Consider the following 6,433-nt stretch of genomic DNA (forward strand, 5'->3'; position numbering starts at 1 on the left):
GTACTGGATTGAGCAGAGCGATCGCTTTCTAAGTTATCTAAATGTCTAATCAGTATGTTGTACGCCTGAAACTAATGTAATATCGTATGCCAAGTGCAATTGGAAATTGTTTTTAATTATTAAAAATTGTAAAAAATAGTATAGAGACCAAGACAGTCTGTTATTAATATAAAGACAGACATACATGTTAATGGAACAGAAATAGTCTTGTGCAATTTTAGTCAATTGATTTTTGACAAGTTTGCAAAGAAAATTCAATTGGAGAAAACATTCTTTTCTGTTTTGGTGCCGGAACAATGGGGTATCAACACGCAGCGCAGACGAACCTCAACTATTACGTCGCACGGCATACAAAAAGTGACAATACAGGATCGCAGGGACCAAAGCTGGGACAATTAGAGCAGAACAGTAAGTAACGCCAGCATTGGACTATGATTTATAGCGTGAGACGAGCACCCACGAGTCGGTGCCAGTGTAAATAAGCAACTGGACAAATAAACAGGGACGCGGGGCGGGCGGCTCCTCCTCGCAGGAGGAGGCTCCTCGATAAATGGAGACGAGATCGTGGGCGTGGAAAATCACTATCAGGCAGACGCTGTCATGTCGTTACAGGTAAGAATCATGAATGGATGCTAAAATTATGAATGAAAATTTGATGACAAACAGGGTATCTGCCTAGTCTCGAAGATACCCTGTCTTTGCCTCTCTCTCTCCACAAAATAGTTATGAATTTAGAATCGGTAATTTCGTCACTGTGGGAAAAAGGGTGACTTCGTGGTGGAGAAAGCTGGTGGGGAACCAGCTCGGGCGATCAGAGCCGCGTGGCCCGCATGACACAGGTTGACCCCCTGCATCGCCTCTGCGGAATTCTCGCCAGAAACGTAGAAACTCAACCGATTCACGGGGAGACATCAGAACTCAGTTTGAGGGACAGTCTTTAAAATACCCGACCAGCGCGTGTCAAAAGTGTCGAAGCTGGAGAGACAAAGATGCGATGGGAACCGTCAGGCTGCGGAGAATCAAGGAAATCTGAGAGTCAGGCGCGGCGCGGGCTCCGGGATTAACCCTGGGACGAGACGAGGCGAGCAGTGGCCGCGGGTGCGGTTCCGGAGGGCGGCGGCCCAGCCCGCAGGACCCACGCTCGCCTGCCGGCCCCCGCGGCTGCGCTCCACTGTCGCAGGGTCGGAGGACACGGAACGGAGGGTCCACGGGGCCTTTCTGAACGGCTTTTGCAACTTTCGTGGGAATCTAAAATTATTTCAAAATAAAAATGACACCTGGTCGAGAAAAGTGCCAGCATCACTGGTCACCGTGAGAACCGCGACACGATGCTCTACGCCTCCTGGAGCGGCCGAAATGGACCGGGCTGGCGATGGCGAGTGGGGACAGAGACGCGGAGAAACTGAGTTTTCTTCCATTTTTTTTTATTATGGCGGAACACACCGCGGTGACTGGTTTTACGTGTCAGCCGGATGGGGCCGGGGTCTCCGGATGAAGCGTCCTCACTGGGGGCGTCCGCGAGGGGCTTTCCGGGCGGGGTTCGCGTTGGACCTGCAGGACTCGGAAAAGCAGACGCCCTCCCGGCGGGGTCGGCCTCCTCCGATCTGTCGGATGCCTGAGGGGAAAGGACGGTGGAGAAGGGAGGAGCCGACCCCTTTCGCTGCTTCCCTGCCTGCCGGGCGGGGACACCGGTCACCTGCCTTTGGGCTGAAATCGCACCCCAGCTTCCCCGGGTCTGCGGCTGCCAGGTGACAGCTGGGGGCATTTCTCGACCTCCATAAGTATGTCAGCCAGTCCTTCACTGTAGATGTCTCTGCCTCTCTCTCCACCCTCTGTCTGTCTGTCTCTGTCTGTCTGTCTGTCTCTCTCCCACACACACACACATGCTCCCTCACACATGCAAAGTTTTCTTGCTATTTCTGAGTAGCTAGCCCTAACAGCTTCATGAAAAAATGGATATGGCTTGATCCAGATTATCATTGAAACAACCCCCCAACGTCTTAGTTCCTTGGCCTTTCATAAAAACTCTGAGCCACAATCAAGAGGCTTGCACAGACCTCTCCACTCCCTCTCTATCTTCTCATAAACTGGCTTCCTGCCTGTCTGTCTTTTTCTGTACCTGTATCTCCCACTGGTTCTGTTTCTCTGGCATCCCTGGCTAACACATAACGTCGAGTTACCGTTAGGGACAATTTGCACGTTCACAGGGTCGTGCAGTCCCAGGAAATTTTATTGCTCCTTACACATTTGACAGTCGCTTCCTACCCTCCCCCCATTCGCATATGCACCTGGGGTGGTTGTAATCAACTTCGGTAAGACACGGACACAGCGATGCCTGCCGTGAAGGAGCTTTACGCTCATAGACCCACAGAAGCGGGGCCAGGGCACGCCACGCGGGCCACAGGAGGGCAGCGGGGTCGGTCAGGAGGCGGAAGGGGACATGGGCGAGAGCCTTTACAGTGGCTTCTGCAGGAAAGGCAAGGCAGGGCAGGGCTCGGGGCGGGCTCCGGGCTGGGAGGTGGTCCCCAGTAACCGGCCCTGGGCGATGTGGGGCAGGGGGCCGAGTCCCGGACATCAGGAGTCTGATAAGATGAGGTGGCTGGCAGTGTGGACTCGGACTGGGGGTTTGCACCCTGACGGTGTATTCTCAGGTGAGTGCTGGTCATCTGCAGGACCGCCTGGCCCTGGGGAGGCCGCCAGCCCCTCTGGGCCTGCGAGCCCCCGCGATGTCAAAGCCTCACAGAACACGGAACGGGAAACCGTGACCGGCTCCGCCTCCTCTCCTGTCCCCACGGATTTGCCTCGTCTGCGCGTTCACATACGTGCAACCACACCACACGTGAGCGTCTTTTCTGTCTTCACCCACGTAACCGTGCGTCAGCCCTTTTCATGACTGAATACTATTCCATCGTGTGGCTATGCCACATTCTGCTTATCCACTCGCCTGTTAATGGACGTTTGGGGTATTTTGGCAACTGTCAATAATGTCGCCGTGAACATTTCTGTACACGCTTTTGTTTGAAACACCCATTTTCAAATCTGTTGGGTCTGTACCTGGGGGCGGAAGTGCTGGGTCGTGCAGTCACTCGGTGTCCGACTTACCGAGGACCGACAGACTCATCCAGGGCAGCGGCCCATTTTACGTTCCCACCGGAAGTGTGCGAGAGTTTCCTGCTTTTAAAAATGTGTTATAGCCATCTGCAGCTGAATTTTTATCTATCGTTGGTAGGGCTAGAAAGCGGTCCAACCATTTGGGAAAATAGTCGAGCAGTTTCTTCCGAAGTTAAGCATACGCTTACACGGGACGCGGGAATTTCACTCCTGGGGATTCACCTGAGAGAAGAAAGCACGTCTAAGCAGTGACCTGAACGCGGCTTTATCCGTAATCGCCGAAGACTATGGCCCCGGTGTCCATCGGCGGATGGACGGATAAACGATCATGGTGTCTGCGGACAATGGGACACCCAGCGATAAAAAAGAACAAACTACGGACACATGCAATGACCGCTGAATCTTAAACACATTCTATGAGTAAAGAGCCAGACACAGAAGACCGAGTCCCGTGTGGCTTGGTTTGCGTGGCTTCCCGGGAACAGCAAAGCAAGATCATAAATTCCATCCACGGTTGCCGGTGTGGGGAGGGGGACCGACTCACTGCGAAGGGCACAGGAGACATTTCGGGGTGATGCAAATGTCCTCCATCGTGGAGGTAGGTCCACAGTTGTCAAAAGGTGTCGCATCCTAAACCTGAAGTGGGTTCGTTTGGCTGCGTGTACCTTTAAGAACGGCTGACTAACAATGACGAGAGTGAGACCCAGTTCCAGATCTCGTAGGCGGACCCGTGTTCTACGTGGGACGTGCCATAGGCTCGCTGCTGGCTGAGGAGCTGGTGTCTCCAGGGGGACAAGGGAGCCAGAGGGGACGTGACGTTGGGGGAGGGGGGCGGATAGGCCGACTGCCGGGCGACACCAGCAGCCAGTCCCAGAGCCGGACCCTCGTTACCGGCTCCTCCTCCTCCCTCTTTATGGAGTTGACCGTTTCTCTTAAATTTGCGCACGAAGATAATAGAGTTACTCGAAGGTTCCCACTACTCGTATTGTTATTGACTATATACCTAAATATCCCTCACGAAGTTTTCTTAGGAGAAAATACAATATTCCAGATTCCTTGCACAAATAATTTTTAAAAAATAAAAATTAGTGCAAACATTTTCTTCCTTTTAAATCGCAAACCTCTACACGGCCCAGATGTGAGTGACCGTGACCTAAGCTGCTCAGGTGCGCACTCGCTGCCATGGATCTCAGAATGGACCGAGGGCACCGGAACGCTAAGCCCGCCGCACGGCCCTGACGTCCCGGTGTGGACGGGGACATAAGGTGACACGTTCATCCTCTGATACCGGTGTTCATTAACTTTTCCTCAGGGGAAAAAAATGTATCAGCCAAAAAAACTAAAATAAAGCTAGTTTCACTTTATTTTCGGAGTTCGGATAACATCCCCTCGGTGCGTGAGGCCTTTGTGAAGAGTTGGCAGGAAAAGTCATCAGACCAGAAAGGAAGGAAGCCTGGGGCAGGCGGCCTCACGCCCTGGGGGGCTCCTAGCCAGAGCGCCCCCCGGCACCCCCACTTTTATTGGTGAGGAGGTAAAGAAGTGAAGTAAGAAAATGGAGTCAAGCAAAACAATTAAAAACCTTTTTAAAATGTGTAGCCCAGAGAAGTTACATCGCACTGCATGTCCCCATATAAACACACGCACACATATACGCACACGCAAACACGCACATGCATGCACGTGCAAGCATGCACACACAGACACACACCGACATGCACACGTACAAACACAGACAGACACACACGCAAGCACGCGCAGACACACACACAGACATGCACACGTACAAACACAGACACACACGCAAGCACACACAGACACACACACACACACACACACGCACAGGCATCTTCTTCAAACAAGGACGTCCAGTGGGTCTCTCTCCCGGTCAGCTGGGAAAACTGTACCCCACCCCACTCCCCGCTGCCCTGGTGACCTCTGTAAACGAGAAATTTGCCATGTACCCAGAAGTGTTTCTTTGATGCGTTTTTATATTCAAGATATAGTCAGAGTTTTAAGACACAAGTTTATTTAATTCCAAGTTTATTCCTTAAAACATTTTGGGGTAAATCTGTATGTTTACTTAGATAAGTGTTCAGGACTTCTTAAGTTAAATTTTCAACTTAGGAATTGGGAGTTTTCTGAAGATCATTTTAAAACGTGTAGTATGTAGTTTTAATTTAAGATCTGTTAAAACTCAAAAGTGTCAGGCGGAAGAGAGACCATAATTCCTAATTATTAAGTATTGGGAACGGTAAACGCACATGACCTTGTCAGGAAGGGCTATGACCAGGCTGCGACCGGGCAGGGACTCCGTGGGGACCGGGGCACGTGTGGTCGCCAGAGGCTCCCTCGCACATCATGCAGACAGATTAAGGAGAATCACACCCTCCTTCCGAAAACGCCACCGTACATCGGAGACTGACACGGAGCCAGTTACCAAACGGGGACTTCGGTTTCTGCAGAGACCCCAGATGTCGTCCTGCTCATTCGCCCCAGCCCTCTGTTCAGAGGGGGCTCCGAGTCCCCTGGAGGAGGAACCAAGTCCCCTGGAGGAGGAACCGGCCCAATTGGTGACAGACACAGAGTCCGTCGTCTCTGCCCTTCCGTGTGGCCTGGAGCGGCGGCTGCGGCAGGCGCGTGGTGCCTTTCCTCTTGTGATAAAGCAGCATTTAAATTGCAAGGTGCCTTTAGATGTCCCAGCTGGAACATCTGAATCAAACCCGTCATCATACGCGAGGAGAAATGGGCGAACGAAACTCCACAGCCCACCGCAGGCCAGCGCTGGGCTCTTCACGACCTCGCTAAGAGAAGTCCAGTCCCGCAGCTTCTCTGTTCCGTCCACACAGTCCCTGCGCCCCCACCGCCCAGCACCGCCGTTCCCTGGGTCCCCGGGTCCCCGGTCTGCTAGCTGGGTGCGCCCATCCTCCACGGCGCCTCTGGGCACTGCCGTGGACACACTGCGTGCATCAGCCTGGCGATGCTTCCGGGGGCCCCCCCACCGTCAGGGCCCAGAGGCCCTCCTGGTCGCGCCTCATCACAGGAGCAACCGCACAATGCAGCGGGTTGATGAGGGCCCCCAGGGCCCGAGTCACACAGCAGAAGTCTGGCCACGCAGTGTCCCAAGCTCAGCAGCTCTGCCAGAGCAAGAGGGAGAGACTTTAATTAGCCTCGCTGTCCTGGGAGGACGGGAGGGAGCCTCGCGGAAGGGGAGGGCGAGGCTCACATGCCGACGGCAGAGCCGAAGCACGGGGGTGGAGAACAGGGACACGTCGCCAAAGCCCACGCCCAGGTTCCCCCAGCCGTCAGCCGACGAACTCCGGCC

This window comes from Pteropus alecto, unplaced genomic scaffold (genome assembly GCF_000325575.1).
Source record: "Pteropus alecto unplaced genomic scaffold, ASM32557v1 scaffold143, whole genome shotgun sequence".
Lineage (NCBI taxonomy): Eukaryota > Metazoa > Chordata > Mammalia > Chiroptera > Pteropodidae > Pteropus > Pteropus alecto.